General features: G+C 40.7%; 1 protein-coding gene across 11 annotated transcripts in view; it reads right to left on the bottom strand.

Moving 5' to 3' along the window:
- Positions 1 to 18683, bottom strand: part of asb7 (ankyrin repeat and SOCS box containing 7) — an 82271-nt gene that overhangs the window by 13006 nt on the left and 50582 nt on the right. The gene's annotated exons all lie outside the window — the stretch shown is intronic.

Genomic DNA, 18683 nt, shown 5'->3' with positions numbered 1-18683 from the left:
TACCGCTCATCGTCCAAGCCAAGACTAAGTGCGGCAGGCTTTCAACCAGAGATGATATTACAGCCAAGCTTGATCCATTCCTCATTGTCTATACATTCATACTTCAGCAGATACAGGTAACTCTAACGGTACTGAGTACAATAGCATAGCGGTTATGTTACTAGTCAGAGGCTGAGACAATGATCCAGAGATAAATTCAAATCCCAGGGTAGAATTTGAACTAAGTTCATGAAATACATCAGGAGTTGGGATCAGTAATTGTGACAATTAAACTGCCAAATTATCGTAAAATCTGATCTGAGAGTGAGCTGAACAAATGCAGTTAGAACTTACAGCAGCAGAAAGCCAAATGGCATAGCAAGGGAAGGGACAAAGAATTGCCTAAAGGTGCCTAACAAGGTTAGGAAAAAATTCAGGCTAACCTAACACTCATAACTTAGATGTTAAAAAATTGTTTAAAATGCTAAAAGTAACATACCAAGATGAAGTGGATTACCCAGCGATAAACATCAGGCAAGGTGATTAACAAACATCTGAAGTGACAACAGCACCCGTGAAGGAGATTATTGGCAAGTAGCTGACGATATCCACCCCTGCCCCCATCCTTTAGTATATAATAAACAGTGATAGCAGGGCAGCTCATCTTATGGTATGCATGTTCTTTAGAAGAGATTACAACTGGGATATAAAAAATAATTGGGCTGATAACTAGCAAATTTTAAGTAAACCGCCAGCAATTTTACATTATTTAACAACTCAAGACAGCAGCACACAAGCAATTTCTCAAGGACACTTAGCAACAGGAAATAATTGCTGGCCTTGACAGAGACACCCACATCCCACAAATGCAAAAAAACGGCTTTCGATGCAGGAGTTCATAACAGATGTCAGACGTATAACACGAGTGAAGACCAGGCTAAATATGCAAAGTTCAAAGGGGACGAGAAGAAGGGGTTGAAGATTAGTCATGATGTGGATGTGCCAGTGTTGGACTGGGGCGGAGAAAGTTAAAAATCACAACACCAGGATAAAGTTCAACATGCTTATTTGGAATTCAAGCTTTTGGAGTGCTGCTCTTTCGTTAGGTAGCTACCTGACAAAGGAACAGCATTCCAAAAACTTGTACTTCCAAATAAGCCCGTTGATATCCTGGTGTTGTCTGATTTTTAAACTTTGAAGATTAGTGGGAAGCCCTTAAAATCCAGCAGTGGACAACTAAAAAGGTAATTGTGGGACGGGTTGGAGATGATGAAATATGAAGTTAAAATAGCTAGTAATATAAAAGATTACAAGGGATTTTTTTTTAAAAAGATATCTAAAAGCTAAGAGAGAGACAAGAGTGGACAGTGGACTATTGGAAAATGAGGCTGAGACGTAGCAAAGAAATGGCAGAGGAACTCAGTAGGTACACTGCATCAGTCATCAAGGTGGAAAACACCAGCAGTATACCGGAAAGTCAAGGAGAATCGGGGGCAGATGTGAGTATAGTGGCCATCACTGCAGTGGTGGTGCCGGGAAAGCTGAAAGATCATAGGTGGATAATCACCCACACTAACTGGGAAGACAAAATGGTTAACAATAACACCCCTGTTTAAAGGGGAGAGACAGAAGACAGGAAATTATAGGCCAATTAGCCTGACCTCAGCCTTTGGTAAGATTTTAGAGTGCATTATTAAGGATGAGATTGCGGAGTACTTGGAAATGCATGCCAAAAATCAATCAGAGCAAGCATAGCATTATCACGGGGAGGTCATGCCTGATATCTGCTAGAACGTTTTGAAGAGGTAATTAGCAAATTGGACAAAGGAGAACCAGTCGAGGTGATCTTTTTGGATTTTTAGAATGCCTGTGACAAGGTGCAACACAGGAAGCTACTAATTAAGAAAAGAGCTCGGAGCAAGCAATTGACATGGATAGAGGATTGGCTGACTGACAGAAGGCCAGAGGTGGGGGTGGACAAAGGGGTCTTTTTCAGAAAGGCAGCCCATGACTGGTGGAGTTCTGCAGGGATCACATTATAAGTTAATGATCTGGGTTAAGGCTCTGAGGGCATTGTTGCCAAATTTTAAGATGACACAAAGAAAGGTGGAGGAATAGGTAATGCTGAGGAAGTGGGGAGGTTATAGAAGGATTTGGACAGGCTAGGAGATAAGTAGTAAAAGATGGAGTACAACGTGGGAAAATTGACGTTACACACTTTGGTAGGAAGAATAGAAGCGAGGACAATTACCTAAATGTGGAAAGGCATTGGAAATCATGCAGGGACATAGAAGTCTGAAGGTTAACGTGCGGCGTCAGCTAGCAGTCAGGAAGGCAAATGCAATGTTAGCATTCATTTTAAGAGAGCTAGAATACGAGAGCAGAGGTGTACTACTGAGGCTAGATAAGGTTCTGGTCAGATTGCATTTGGAATACTGTGAGCAGTTTTGGGCCCTATATCAAGGAAGTACTGACATTGGAAGGGACCCCGAAAAGGTTTGTAAGACTGATCCCAGGGATGAAGGGCTTATCATAGGAATAGCAGGTGAGGGTCACACACGATGGAGTTTAAATTGACGGCAGAGGGGAATCTCATTAAAACTTACAGAATACTGAGAGGGCTGGATACAGTGATCATGGGGAAGATATTTCCAACAGTTGGAGAGACTAAGAACCAAAAGCACAGCCTCAGAATGAAGGGACAACCCTTTAAAACTGAAATGAGGTGGAATTTCTTCAGTCAGAGTGTGTTAATCTATGGAACTCACTGCCACAGAAGACTGTAGAGACCAAGCAATGAGCATATTTAAGCCAGAGATAGATAAGTCCTTGATTAGCAAGGGGATCAAGGGTTAGAGGGAGAAGACAGAAGAACAGAGATGAGGAGCATATTAGGCATGATCGAATGGTGGAGCAGGCTCGATGGGCTAATTGGTCAAATTCTTCTCCGATATTTTATGGTCTTAGAAAACCCAGGGTACAAGGGATGCCAGAAAACAAAAAAGTTAATCAAAGTATGTTCTGCACAAAAATGAGTAGCAAAATAGTGGTAAAAGGAGGTGAGGGGCTGATTAGGATATGAAAAGATGACTCTAGCATGGAGACAAAAAATTTATCTTAGGGAGTGTCACCAACTTGAAACTGAGATACTGAGTATTGTTTTCACCAAGTAAGATACCAAAACAAAGTTACAGTGAACAAGTTAAAATCACCAGAAGTGTGTGATTTGAGCATATGAATACAAATCATTAGTCCTGGCTTCGGCGTAATATTTCAGTGATATTAACACTGCTATTATTGCAGAATTTAGGGCTATGACAGGTGACGCGCAATTACTAATTGAGGAGCAAATCTGGCAATACTCAGGAGGCAAGAGTTAGAAGAGAACAGACATCAATGAGGGTTGAAAGGCTGGAGCAGATCACAGATAGAATAGTCAAGGTCATGGAGGGATTTGAAAATAATGAGAACTTTAAAAGAGACATTGTTATCCACTGGAAATGTAGGCCAACAAACACATGGCTAATTGTGGGCAATGGGATTTGACAACATTAATGATATGGGCAGAATTTTGGATTCCCTCAAGTTTACAAAGTTAGGCAGCTGCTGGTAGAAAGAGTAAGTAATAAGTAATAAGGTAGCAGAATTTGTTGCACAAACTGACAACATTACAGTCATTGAGATGTACAGCACAGAAACAAACCCTTTGGTCCAACTCATCCATGCTGACCAGATATGCCAACCTCATCTAGTACCATTTGGCAGCACTTGGCCCACATCCCTCTAAATGGGTAGCATGGTGGCACAGTGGTTAGCACTGCGGTTAGAACTGCTGCCTCACAGCGCCAGAGACCCGGGTTCAATTCCCGCCTCAGGTGACTGTCTGTGTTGAGTTTGTACATTCTCCCAGTGTCTGCGTGGATTTCCTCTGGGTGCTCCAGTTTCCTCCCACAATCCAAAAGTGTGCAGGTTAGGTGAGTCGGCCATGCTAAATTGCTCAGAGTGTTAGGTGAAGGGGTAAATGTAGGAGAATGGGTCTGGGTGGGTTACGCTTCAGCAGATCGGTGTTGGACCGAAGGGCCTGTTTCCACACTAGGTAATCTAATCTAATCTAAATCCTTCCTATTCATATATCCATCCAGTTGCCTTTTAAATGTTGCAATTGTACCAGCCTCCACGACTTCCTCTGGCAGCTCATTCCACGCACGCACCATCTCAGCATGAAAAGTTGCCCCTTAGGTCTCTTTTATATCTTTCCGCTCTCACCCTCAACCTATGCTCTCTAGGTCGGGACTCCGCCACCCAAGGGAAAAGATGTTTGTCTGTTGATCCTGTCCATGCCCCTCATGATTTTATAAACCTCAATAAGGTCACCCCTCAGCCTTCAATGCTCCAGGGAAAACAGCCCCAGCCTGTTCTGCCTCTCCCTACAGCTCAAATCCTCCAACCCTGGCAACATTCTTGTAAACCTTTTCTGAACCCTTTCAAGTTTCAGAACATCCTTGCAATAGGAAGGAGACCAGAATTGCACACAATATTCCAACAGTGGCCGAACCAACGTTCTGTACAGCTGCAACATGACCTCCCAACTCCTATAATCAATGCTCTGACCAATAAAGGAAAGCATACCAAATGCTTTCTTCACTATCTTACCTACCTGTTAGTTCCTTGAAAATAAAGTATGAACCTGCACCCCAAGGTCTCTTCATTCGGCAACACTGTCTAGGATCTTACCATTAAGTGTATCAGTCCTGCTAAGATTTGCTTTCTCAAAATGCAGCACCTCGCATTTATCAAAGTTAAAATCCATCTGCCACTCCTCAGTCCATTGGCCCATCTGGTCAAGATCCCATTGTAATCTGTCCACTTCCAATTTTGGTGTCATCTGCAAACTTACTATACCTCCTATGTTCATATCCAAACCATTCATACAAACGACGAAAAAGACGAAAATGGACCCAGCACCAACCCTTGTGGCACACCACTGGTCACAGGCCTCCAGTCTGAAAAACAACCCTCCATCACCACCCTCGGTCTTCTACTTACGAGCGAGTTCTGTATCCAAATGGCTAGTTCTCCTTGTATTCCATGAAAATTTCTAATATTTAAATGGAGAAAACTTCTACTCAACTAGTGCAAGCAATGATCTACAAGCAATGTGATAATCTAGTGATTATGGAACAGTCGAGAGAGTTGTTGAGGTAAAGCTAAATATTGTGAGTGAACAAATGCTTTTGAACAATGCTGCCTTAGAATTCCATGCAGATGACATCGAGATGAGAATCTTCAAGGTGAAGCAACAGTCACCAGTGCCTGTAATATTAGATGATTAGACAACTTATGACAGAACCCCATGGGTACAGATGTGAAGAACGTGTGGTGTGATCAATATGTCATGGTCTGCAGCCAGGTTGAGGTGATACAGGAGAGATAGTTTACATTGTGATCACGATTAAAAATAGAGGCCTTGGCAAATTTAATCACATCCTCCAACCTGATCCCTCTAGCTTGGTACCAACAAAAAAAATGAAGAACTCTACTGGATTGTCAGTTTAATGGATCAGTAAAATCCTTCAAGCAAAGGACATACTGCCCTTGACCAGTCTAGACTACCTTTTACAGTCATCCCACACTATATGGTTAATCATCAATATCCACAGTGCAACACTAATCTGCATGTATTGCTACAGTTCATGATCAAAACAAGAAAAATGAACAAGCCTAGAGGTTTTGAACACAAAAAAATTCTTCACTTAACAAGACAATTGCCTTTTTTTTGTCACAAATGTCCTAAGGTGTTTCTCATGGAAAAAACTATTTTATGATGACTATCACGTAGTTAATGCAAAACTGTTTCTGTAAATACCTAGATTCCACGAATAGACAAGCAAGAGGCTGGTCGAACACAGCAAGCCAAGCAGCAGTAGGTGAAGTAGTTGACATTTTTGGTGTAACCCTTCTTCAATCCTGAAGAAGTGTGACACCTGAAGTGTCAACTTCTCCACCTCTTGATTCTGCCTGGCTTGCTGTGTTCTACCAGCCTCCTGCTAGTCTACTTTGGATTCCAGCATCTGCAGTTTTTTTGTCCCACATCCCTGAATTACACTGAATCCATTTATATTTATGTCGAGGTGCCAGACTGGGAAGGACAAAGTTAAAAATCAAATGGGCAGCACGGTGGCACAGTGGTTAGCACTACTGCCTCACAGCGCCAGAAACCCAGGTTCAATTCCCGCCTCTGGCGATTCTCTATGGAGTTTGCACATTCTCCCGTGTCTGCGTGGGTTTCCTCCGGGTGCTCCAGCTTCCTCCCACAATCCAAAAATGTGCAGGTTAGGTGAATTGGCCATGTTAAATTGCCTGTAGTGTTAGGGGCAGGGGTAAATATAGAGGAATAGGTCTGAGTCGGTTGTGCTTTGGCGGGTCGGTGTGGACTTGTTGGGCCGAAGGGTCAGTTTCCACACTAAGTAATCTAAAAAAAAAACAAGTTATAGTCCAACAGGTTTATTTGAAAGTACAAGCTTTCGGAGCGCTGCTCCTTCGTCAGGTAGCTTAAGACACAGAATTTATAGCAAAAGATCAAAGTGTCATACTACTGATGCAATGTATTGAACAAACCTAGATTGCTGTTAAGTCTTTAATCACTTAGAATGGGAATGTAGGTTTGTTGTGGTTCTGTTCGCCGAGCTGGGAGTTTTTGTTGCAAATGTTTCGTCCCCTTTCTAGGTGACATCCTCAGTGCTTGGGAGCCTCCCGTGAAGCGCTTCTGTGCTGATTTCTCCGGCATTTAAAGAGGTTTGAATCTGTCACTTCTGGTTGTCACTGACAACCGGAAGTGGCAGATTCAAACCACTATAAATGCCGGAGGAAACATCACAGAAGCGCTTCATAGGAGGCTCCCAAGCACTGAGGATGTCACCTAGAAAGGGGACAAAACGTTTGCAACAAAAACTCCCAGCTCGGGGAACAGAACCACAACAACAAGCACCCGAGCTACAAATCTTCTCACAAACTTTGATGTAGATTTCCATAGATTAATATGTAAATCCCAGAACTTCTTTCAAGTCACAATCCAGAGATAACTTGAGGTTTTATTTTTAAAAAGTGACATCTTAAGCTCAGACAATGCATTAAAGGTGTGAGGTTAGAGTCTGTCTGTATTTCAATCTTCGACCGGCTCTATTTCCAAAGATAACCGATAAACACAGTGGCTCATTGGTTAGCACTGCTGCCTCATAGCACCAGGGTCCCAGGTTTGATTCCACTCTCTGGCGACTGTCTGTGTGAAGTTTGCACATTCTCCCCATGTCTGCTTGGTTTCCTCCCACAGTCACAAAGCTGTGCAGGTCAGGTGAATTGGCCATGCTGAACTGCCCATAGTGTTAGGTGCATTAGTCAGAGGGAAATGGGTCTGGGTGGGTTACTCTTCGGAGAGTCAGTTGGGCCGAAGGGTCTGTTTCCACACAGTAGGGAATCTAATCTAAACCTGCTGGACTACAACCTGGTGTTGAAATTTTAACTCTTTATATTGGTATGAGCTGAGCAAAGAATGATGATCAAAACCAAAAATTGAAAATCGTGGATGATGAATGCACCTGTGAACATAGATGGACTTTGCTTTATTATCTCTTTGGAAAGTATTAAACTCCTTCAGTAATGCACTGAGTGTGAATCTAGACTGAATAAGCGAACCACTTGTTAAATGACTTACACTGCCACCTAGTGAGTTATAGAAACATCAAAACCACAGTTGAGAAATAATCTTCACACTGTGGCCAGTACTGGATGATGTGACGAACTGACTGAAAACTGCAGAAAATCAGTGATATATTCCTATTCAAAAAGTTATGTCCAGTAAAAGCATTGCTGAGAGCAGCATGACTTGCAGGTGAAAACAGCAAAGTTCAATTTCCATTATATGGGTTAACAACCAATAAAATGTCAGTAATATAGTTTATATTTGCAATCCTCATTTAATACAAGTGCAAGAAACAAAGAAAACACTTTACCTCAACATTTTTCAAGACTCAAATTAACAAGGGCTTCATTTTGAAGATCTCTTTAATAAGGAGAATTAAAATAAAAATTCTTCTAAATGGGATGAAGACAGAACAGACACACGGAAGGCTGATGGATGGGGATGTCAGGGATAAGAGGTGCACTCTATGGTGGGATTGGATAATACAGAAAAATCAGGATTGAGATGATGGGTGACAATTGACTACAAGCAGCTGGCAGGTCAGAAGAAAGGTTTAGGCAGAGTTCCAGCCTCAAATTCCATTCACTGCATTCTAAGTACTTTCAGATTCTCTACTCATCACTTCAGCTTTCTCTCCACTGCTTGCCACTATGCTGTTTTCTCTACTTTTTTAAACAAAGAGTAAGACTGTCATTCCCCATCAAACACTCACAGGACAAGTACACTGCAGTAAATCTCCCTCTACACTTTTAAATTAAAAGTAAAGTTCCTTCTGCTATTTAAACCTGTAAGTAAAGATCTCATTATGCTTTCAAACTGAAAGTAAAGCTCTTTCCACACTGTCACCATTAAATATGCCTAGGACATGAACATCACAGCGTTAGGTACAGGCGAAAGTTCCTTTACTCCTTTAAACTGAAAATAAAGTTCCCACAACTCTGTCTCCATTAAACACTCCCAGAACAGGTATAGCACAGGGTTACATATAGAATGAATAGTATCCCCGACCTTTTGGAAACAACAAAGTGCCGTTTGGAAGCAAGATTAAAGCTCCTTACTAAAGTGAGCATGAAGCTGCGTCAACTCTTTTAAACTGGAAACGCTCAGTGACTCTTTTAAAACAAAAGTTAAGCACTCACTGTTCTTAAGCTGAAAGTAAAGCCACATTTACTCGTTCAAAATAAAAGTAAAGCTCCCTCCACACTGTCCCCATCAAACACTTCCAGAATAAGGACAGCAAGAGGTGAGCTACAAAGTGAAGGTAACAATCTTCACTCTGTAAGGAAAGATGTCTCTCCTTATAACTCAAATCCTCTGGACCCAGTAACATCTTGGTAAATCTTTCCTGAGCCCTATCCAATTTAATAGCGAGGTGACCAGAATTGTACACAGTACTCTACAAGTGCTCTCGCCAATATTCTGTACAACCTCAACATGACATTCCAACTCCTTAGAACACAGATGGAAGGTGCGAAGATAAAATCCAATAGCAGGTCCTGTGCTTAAACAAAGGATGAGGGAGGAGTTGGCTAAAGTAGACTGGAAGCAAAGACTTTATGGTGGGACAGTTGAAAAACTTTGGAGAACTTTTAAAGCAATTTTTCAAAGTGCTCATGAAAAGTATATACCAGTAGGAGAAAGGGAGGGCTGCAGATGCTGGAGAGTCAGAGTCGAAAAGTGTGGTGCTAGAAATGCACAGTAGGTCAGGCAGCATTTGAGAAGCAGGAGAGATGATGTTTTGGGCATAACCCCTTCATCAGATATATACACCTGTGAAAAGGAAGGACTGGAGGAAAAGAGATCATCTGTTGTGGGTCTCTAAGGAAATAAGGAAGGTTATCAAATTGAAAAAGGCATTCAAAGGTGCCAAGATCAGTAGCAAACTAGAAGATTTGGAAAGCTTTAACAGTCAACAGAAAGCCACAAAAAAGCTATAAAGCAAAGTAAGATAGATTATGAGAATAAACTAGCTCAATCTAAAGACAAATAGCAGAAGTGTCTATGAATATATAGGATGAAGTGTGGCTGAAGTAAAGATTGGTCCTTTCGAGGGCGGGAAGGGGAACTTAGTAATGGGATATGAGGAAATGGCTGAGGCATTAAACAGGTATTTTGTGGCAGTCATTCACAGTGGAGGACACCAATAACATGCCAGTAATTGACAGAGACGAAAGTAGGTGAAGACCTGGAAACAATCATTATCACAAAAGATGTAGTATTGGGCAAGCTAATGGAGCTAAAAGCAGACAGGTCTCCTGACCCTGATGGAATGCATCCCAGGGTACTAAAATAGATGATGGGAGAAATAGCAAATGCACTTGTGGTAATTTTCCAAAACTCTCTGGACTTTAGGGCAGTTCCAGCAGATTGGAAATCAGCAAATGTGACGCCACTGTTTAAAAAAAGGTTGGCAAAAGATGGGAAATTATAGACTGATTCGCTTAACCCAAAGGTGGGGAACCTTTGCATGCTGGAAGGCCGCATCATGTCAGTTGTAATCTAATAAGGCCGCATCTAAGAAACTTCAATTATGCATTCTTCAAAATTCACATTTTGCAGAAATCTAACTACTATGTATTAACTTAAAAAACAAAAAAAATGTTAATTCTAAAAGCTAACTAACCTTTTAATGACTTTGTTGTGACTGCTTTTTGTAGGAAAGCATTTGAATATTTGATTGCAGCATGGAGTCTGAAGTTTTAGCTGATCCTCTAGATAGGTATTCGTCATTTGTGACCTTAAGGGCGTCTTGATTTTAGTTAAGTAGGAGAATGTAGATTCGCACAATAAGTGGTTGAAAAGCATTTTTCATGCATGTTGCCAAAGGCAATATTCTATTGTATTTTTCCATATTTCAACTGGATCTTTCTTAGCATCAAACAAGGACTTGAAATAAATATTAATAAAAAAGATTTGTTCTGCAAAATTTGGATTCATTCAAGAGGCCACACACAATGGCCTAGAAGGTTGCACGCGACCTTAAGGCTGAAGGTTCCCCACCCCTGGCTTCGCCTGTTTTGGGGAACATGCTGGAGTCTATTATCAAGGAAGAAATCGAAAGACATCGAGATAGAAATTGGCCCATCATGAACCCGTGCTGTGCCTGCCTGAAGGGCAGATTATGCTTAACTAATCTACTGGAATTCTATGAAGACATTACGAGCACGGTGGACAACAGGGACCCAGCAGATGTGGTGTATCTAGATTTCCAAAAGGTACTTGACAAGGTGCTGCACAAAAGACTGCTGCATAAGATAAGGATGCAAGGCATTATAGGCAGTGTATTAGCATGGATTGGTTAACTAACAGAAAGCAAAACGTGGGGATATATGAGTGCTTTTTTGGTTGGCGATCAGTGACTAGTGGTGTGCCTCAGGGATCAGTGTTGGGCTGCAATTAGTCACAACTTACATAGATGAGTTGGAGGCCATGTGTGGTGCGTTAAAATTTGAGGATGACACTAAGATAAGTGGCAGAGCAAAGTGTGCACAGGACTGTAAAGCTTTGCAGAGGAACATAGTTTAACTGTATGGGCAAAGGTCTGGCAGATGGAATAAAAAGTTAATAAATGTGAAGTCATCCATTTTGGTAGGACTAACAAGAAAAAGGACTATTACTTGATTGGCAAAGAAATTGCAGCAAACAGCTGTGCAGAGGGACCTGGGTGTCGTTGCGCATGATTCACAGAAGATTGGTCTGCCCTTATTCGTTTTACCAAATTCAATACCTCACGTTTGTCCAAATTAAACTCCATCTACCACTCCTCAGTCTATTAGCTTAATTAACCCAGATACCATTGTACTCTGAGGTAACGTTCTTCACTGTCCACTACACCACTAATTTTGGGGTCACCTACAAACTTCCTAATTATGACTCCTATATTCTCATCCAAACTGTTAACAACAGTGGACCCAGTACTGATCCCTGACCACTGGTCACAGGCCCCAGTTTGAAGGACAACCCTCCATCACCACCCTCTATCTCTTACTGTCAAGCTAATTTTATATCCAATTGGCAAGCTCTCCCTGGATCCCATGTGATCTAACTATCAATCAGTCGACCATGCAGATTCTTGTCCATGTAAACAATGTCTACTGTTCTCCATGATCCTTTGGCTATCATTAACATGCTGAAAAAGCTAAACAGTCTGGTTGGAATCAAATAAAAGTAGAATTAATGGCTATCAATTGGTGCCTGTACTGAATAGGCAGAAGTTTGACTAGTATTAGGCATTGAAATATTAGAACTTGTGGAACCATTAATATCAATCAATTCAATAATAACCAAAAATGGAAATATGGCAACATAATACAAATGGGTAACAACAGTGCGAGACAAGAGCTTGACACAATACATCACTAGGAGAACAGCACATCTAGACTTGACTGTCAATGGTGGGATCAACAATTTAAGAATAATCAAACGTGCACAACAAGCAGCGGGAAAATGTGATTTCAAAATCAATTTTTATTGTTTGAGGGACAAGGGGATAAAAGATCAGCAAAAAAAAATTTGAAAGACATAATATTCAATCTACAAGATAGACATGTACAGCAGACAAATTTGCAACTACCAGGCAGGAAGTCTCAAAAAAAGCTAGGAAAATAAAACCCATTTTAAAAGAATTAAGAAACAATTAAAAGAGATTTTAAAAGGCATCAGGGTGCACAAAATAAATGAAATAAAAATCCAAAAATATGATAAGAAAGGTGAAATGGTTAAAAAGAAATTGGTTAAGAAAGCTAAGGGTAACTTTTCCTTGTTAGTTACTGGCATAATTTTGTTAAGTGGAGATGCAATACTGCTGGCTAACCCCATCCAATAGCATGCATGGGATTTTCAAAGAGTAGGAAATGAATGACAGCAGTATTACGGAGGGAAATATTGATATTAAAGGGCATGTCGATTTTAAAGAGGTGGTAATGTTGGGTGTCTTGAAAAACATGAGGACAGTTGAGCCCCCAGGGCCTGATGGAATCTTTTCAATTCTACTGAGGGAGGCAAGGTAGGAAATATCTGGCCTTGACAAAGATATCTGTATCCTTTTTAGCCATAAGCAAGGTCTCAGGAGAATAACCAATGTTTTCCTCTGTTGAAAGAGAGCAACACAGACAATCCAGGAAATTATAGACCAGTGAGCCTTACATCAGTGTTAGGGAAAATAGTGGAGAAGATTCTTAGGGACAGGACTTACATTTGGAAAAGGATTGACTTATTATGGATGCATGATTTTGTGTAGGGGAGATCTTGTCTCTCAAATTTGATTGAGTTTTTTTTGAGGGAGTGACAATGATATTGATGAGGATAGGGCAGTGGATGTTGTCTACATGGACTTTACTAAAGCATTTGACAATGTTTCTCATAGTAGGCTAATTCAGAGGATTACGTCACAAGGGATGCACAGTGAGTTCCTATATTGGAAACAAAATTGGTTTGGTCACAGAAGACAGAGGTAGTTGAGGAGGGGTGTTTTACTGACTAGAGGTCTGTGTTCAGTGGTGCTCCACAAGGACCTGTTCTGGGACCTCTACTGTTCCTAAAAGTGATTTGATGAAAATGTGAATGGTCTGATAAATAAGTTTGCAGACTGCACGAAAATAGGTGGAGTTGTGAATAGCAAGGAATGATACAGCAGGATACAGATCAGTTGGAAATTTGGATGGAGAAATGGCAGTTAATTTAATCTGGATAAATGTGAGATGATGCATTTTTGGAAATGGAATGCAAGAAGAAAGTACACAATAAATGGCAGGACCCTTAGGAGTTTTGATATTCAGCGAGACCGTGGGGTGCAAGTCCATATATTCCTAAAGTAGCTACAGAAACAGATACGGCAATAAAGGAGGAGTACAGTGCCCTTGCACATATCAGAGCACATAGTATAAAGATTGGCAAGTCATGAACAATTGTCTAAAACTTTAGATAAGTCACATTTGGAGTATTGTACAGTTCTGGTCACCACATTGTAGGAAAGCTGTAGAAGCTTTGGAGAGAGTGTAAATTAGGTTTACGAAAATGTTGCTTGGATTAGAGTGTATTACCTGCAAAAAGTAGGATATACGTGGATTGTCAGAGACTGAGGGTGACTTGATAGAAATACAGCAAATGTTTTATTAAATAAACATCAATGGAATCAAGATCAATTATTCCAAATTATCAAGAGGTATGCATTACCATTGTAAACCCTTACCAAGCAAAGCTTTGAGGCATCAACATCCCTCAAAAAAAAATTTATGTAAAAGCTTTAACATACTTCCTAAAATCAAAGTAAAAACATACACTAAATACTAGAAACATAGTGCATGGGTATACACATCACGGTTATATTTTATTTATAGCATAAATACTCTGTTTTAGATCGTGGTATGAGAGGTACATAATGTATGTCAGTTTATGAAAAGCACGGATTAAAACAAGGTTTTCTGTATATAAAATTGACAGGCATGGATAGGATGAATAGTCAGAGTCTTTTTCCCAGGATGGAAACGTCAAATGCTAGGAAGCATAGATTTGAAATGAAAGGGAGACATTTAAAAGAGGATAGTAGGTGCCTGGTGTACGTTGATGGGGAGGTGGTATGAGCAGATACGACACATTTAGACAGACATGAACAGGCAGGAAATAGAGCGATATGGACCATGTGCAAGCAGATGGGATTAGTTTAGAACGACTTCATTGTCGATGCAGAAATGCTGCGCCGCCAGGCCTGTTCCTGTGCTGTACTGTTCTATGTTCTGTTTACAGTGACATTGGACATGTATCTTAACCCAAAATAAAGGCAAGTACGAGTACAAATACAATCAGACACAAATAACAGTCTTCCCTTAGCTGAGTTAGCTGCAAGGCATGTAATTGTTCCAGACAGAGTGGGTGGGGTTAACATTTAAAGGAATGCTTTAAGTTAGAAGGGGAAAAAAAAAACTTGTATTGAAATCAAGGATTACAGAATAATAAAGCACAGAAAGATGATACTCAGATCATTGCATGTCTCCCCATTTTTCATTCATTCATGGGATTTAGGCGTCACTGGCTATGTATCGTCAGCATATATTGCTCATCCCTAATGCTGAGAGGGCCGTTAAGAGTCAAACACTTGACTATGTGTCTGGAGTTGCATATAGGACAGACTAGGGAACGATGGCAGTTTCCTACCCTAAGAACATTACTGAACCAGATAGATTCTCATACCTTCAGTGATACTCCACTGTGGCAAAGGGCTCTGCAAATTTCACTCCCAATCTAAGGCATATGTTAGAACTATAAACAGCCATAATACTGTTACCACAGATATTTTTTTCCTGAGGATCTTTTTCATTTTTAGTAGTTCTTTGCTTATTCTCATTAATTCCTTAATGAGAGTATGCAGGAACATGTATTTTTATTTATGAGTTTTCTTTGTTTTAAATAAAGATTGTACAATTATCAAAGAACACAAACATCATTAAACATCACAAAATATTTTAACTTGAATCTCAAATTAATAAAAGCAACTTATTTAATGGTAAAGAAATCTCTAAACTTTATTTCCAAAATGAGGTCATGAAAGAATGATACATATGGCAGTGAATGGTTCAATTTAGAAGAACTGGGCCAGGAGCTTCCAACTGAAACTCTGACAATCAAGTAAGAATGGAATGAATTCCAGGAGGTTCAACTAAATGTTATGCTAGTTTTCGTATATACACACACACACACACACACACACACACACAAAATCAACCCCATCAGGCAGGTAAAACAAAAAAAGGAAAAGTCTAAATTTATTTCTGAGGTACATCAAGGGAAAAGTACCTCAAAAACCAAGTAGGATCAATTAAAGATGGCTTGCAAATGAATATTGTCCATTGGTGTTCACTAACATGGATATAGATCAAGGATAAGATCTGTGATTCAGTTGAAGAAATTTGTACAGACAGCGAAGAGGTTATTAGTAGTCTTGCAGGCATAAAGATGGATAAATCTCAAGGGTCAGATGAAATTCATCCCAGGTTGTTGAGTGACGCAAGGGAGGAAATAGTTGGGGCACTGGCATAAAATTTCAGTTCCTCCCTGGCCACAGGAGAAGTGCTGGAGGACTGGAAGACAGCCGATATGACATTGTTACTTGGAAGGGAGCAAGGGATAAACCAGGAAAGTATAAACTAGTCAGTCTAAACTCAGTGGTAAGAAAACTATTGGAAGCAATTATGAAGGACAGAATGAATCTCCATTTTGAAAGGCAGGGATTTTTCAAGAAATAGTTAGCATGGTTTTGTAAGAGAGGTCATGTCTGACCAATTTGACTAATTCTTTGAAAGAGGTGACCAGACCCATAGCAATGTGGCTCCAATCTGTCATCTGGGCAATGAGATGGGGAATGAGTGCTGGCCTAACTAGCGATACCTTCATCCCATGAATGGTACACAGATGAGGACAATGCTTTTGATGTGGTCTACTTGGACTTCAGCAAGGCTTTTGATGAGGTCCTGCATGGGAGACTGATAGCATAGCTAAGAACCCACAGGATCCAAGGAAATTTGGCAAACTGGATCCAAAATTGGCTGAGTAGCAAAAGCAGAGGGTGACGGTTGAAGGGTGTCTGGAGGTCACTGGAGGTCTGTGCTCAGTGGAATCTGTATCAGTGGTGCTGGAAGAGCACAGCAGTTCAGGCAGCATCCAACGAGCAGCGAAATCGACGTTTCAGGCAAAAGCCCTTCATCAGGAATAAAGGCGATGAGATGGTAGCATCCAGCTGATCCAGAATCTGGTTTCCAGCATCTGCAGTCATTGTTTTTACCCTGCTCAGTGGAATCTCACAGGGGTCAGCATTGGGTCCCTTGCTGTTTGTAGTTTATGTAAATGATTTAGATTTAAATGTTGGACTGTCAGTAAGCTTGCATATGATACAAAAATTGGCGGGGGGGGGTAAAACTGTGGGAAGGATAGTCTTTGATTGCAAGAGGGTAGTTGGGTTGATCAGCAGAAAATAGAGTTCAATCCAGATAAGTGTGAAGTGATGCATTTAGGTAAGACTAGCAAGGCAAAGGAATACATGATGAATAGCAGGACTGTAGAAGCACTGAGGATCAGAGGGACCTTGGTGTGCATTCACACTGGTCCTTTAAGGTATCAGGTCAGGTGGATAAAGTAATTGAGGGGGCATATGGGATACTTGCCTTTAGTAGGCGAGGTGTGGAGTTGAAGAGCAGGGAGGTTATGCTGGAACTGTGTAAAATACTGATTAGGCCACAACTAGTGTGCCCAGTTCTATTATAGGAAACATGCGACATAACTGGAGAAGGTGCTGGGGGGACTGACCAGGATGTTGTCTGGTGGCAAGTTTCAATTATGAAGACAGATTCGACAGACTGGTGCTGTTTGCTTAGAACTTAGTTCTAATCTAATCTATATGAAATGTAGGGGAATGGGTCTGCGTGGGTTGCGCTTCGGCGGGTCGGTGTGGACTTGCTGGGCCGAAGGGCCTGTTTCCACACTAAGTAATCTAATCTAATCTAAACACAGGAGATTGAGAGACGATATGATTGGGATGGATAAAATTATGAAAGGTGCAGTTAGGGTTGTCAGGAAGAGACTTCGACCTTTGATGGAGGGATCAATGTCTAAAGGGCAGAGAATTAAGGCAAGGGATAAGAGGTTTAAGGGATGTGTGAGGAAAAACACTTTCAACCAGAAGGTGGTGAGAATCTGGAACCCACTGCCTCTAAGTTTGGTAGAGACAGAAAACATCATAACATTCCAGTATTTCGATGTCCACTTGTGAAGCCAAGGCTATCGAGGCTAGGTGTTGGACAATGATAATAGAATAGTTTGGTGATTGTTTTGATATCAGATGTGTTGGTCCAAAGGGTCTTTCTCTGTGCTACAGATCTATTGGTACCTGCGGACCATAACCACTGGATCCAGACCTCCCACTATGTTATATTTCAGTCCTGTGTAGATATCCCAAACCCCAGCACCTGGCAGGCAGCACAACGGTCTTTAATCTCACTGCTGGTTGCAGAAAATGGTGTCAGGCCCCTTCATTATACCTACGACAACTCCAACCATGATCACGATGACTACTACAACTATAACATTCCTTATTGCTCCCCCTCTACTGTGCCATGGCCAATTTGCACATCCAGTTGACAGTTCCCACTCTATACTGAACAGATGAGAGAACTCCAAAATCATACTGGAATCAAGGGAAACATGTGACCTGGAAGCAAGGTGCACAATACAAGTCCTAACGGAAGGTATAGTGTCAGTGTGTGAAGGGTGCTGGATGTAATATCACAAGTTTTAGTACTTGTTCTGTTGTAGTTTTTATGTAGAATATATAGCTATGAAACAGATGACTTAGACAATTCACATGGTGAATGTCGATGCTTACGACATGAATCTTCTCCGAATACTAACCTCTTCAAATTCTGCACCTATATTCTCTTCACCATTTCATATGCCTCAATCTCTCGTCTCAATGCCTCATCTTCAACCATTCATCAGATGGGGCTACTTTCTCAACTTTATCAAATGACTAGTTTGTTTTGATGAGCTTGTATCTATACTGTAATGACGCCAGCTGATCTGGACTCAAATAGAAATAGATTCCACATTCACCCTATTCAACCCCTCAAAATGTTGAAGGCCTCTCAGATTTTCTCTTAGTCTTCTTCCAGAGAATGTTGTTCCAATCCTGTTCAATCTTTCCTGGTAGTTACAACAAGATATTGCTAATCACGTTAACTGTGTTTACTTCTGGGAAACCACAAGGCCTAGCTTCAACCATAGCTGCAGTCATAAGGTTCAATATCTGGAAGAAAACTACCTTTCTCATTCATTTCATTTTGAATGTATTAAGATAGGTCTCTTGTTAACTTTTAACTTATAACATTTCCAAACTATGCAAAATTTAAAATATAGTCAGGCCCACAAATGTTCATTTGGAATAAATTTGCACTTTGACTGTTATGATGATTTTGAACCTATGTATAAAATACACCTGTTGGATTATTCAAACATAATT

Source organism: Hemiscyllium ocellatum, chromosome 39 (genome assembly GCF_020745735.1).
Source record: "Hemiscyllium ocellatum isolate sHemOce1 chromosome 39, sHemOce1.pat.X.cur, whole genome shotgun sequence".
Taxonomy (NCBI): Eukaryota; Metazoa; Chordata; class Chondrichthyes; order Orectolobiformes; family Hemiscylliidae; genus Hemiscyllium; species Hemiscyllium ocellatum.
This window is presented reverse-complemented; position numbering and strand designations above follow the sequence as displayed.